Raw genomic sequence first — 452 nt, forward strand, 5'->3', positions numbered from 1 at the left:
TGCATATTGTTATATGTTGTTCTCATTTCATTTCTGCATTTAGTTACTCTCACAGCTTTTACATTATACTCTTTGTTAGACTTGCATATTACAATCCATCTGTATTTTACGTATTGGGGTTTTTTATTCTTAAACTCAAATCCTGTTTAGTATCATTACAGTCATCCGCTCAATCACAAAAATATGAATTTGCAGAGGCGACACAAATGCATTTACACAGAAAATGCTGTGCAATTGTGGAAATATTGCTATGAAATTAATGCTTTAAATATGGAGTTCGCATTACAAGTAACATGATCGTACTGTAGTTCTACACTAAATTTCAACATGCATTTACTCAAAAACAGATTCAGTATTCCTCAAAATGAAAAAAACTGTACTGTACAGATGTGAATGTACATTTCCTACAGCCTGAGGCTTATTCATTTAACTTTTGGTGTGAAAGGGCTTTT

The sequence above is a fragment of the Sinocyclocheilus grahami genome, unplaced genomic scaffold, assembly GCF_001515645.1.
Source record: "Sinocyclocheilus grahami isolate Dianchi unplaced genomic scaffold, SAMN03320097.WGS_v1.1 scaffold1512.1, whole genome shotgun sequence".
NCBI classification, from domain to species: domain Eukaryota; kingdom Metazoa; phylum Chordata; class Actinopteri; order Cypriniformes; family Cyprinidae; genus Sinocyclocheilus; species Sinocyclocheilus grahami.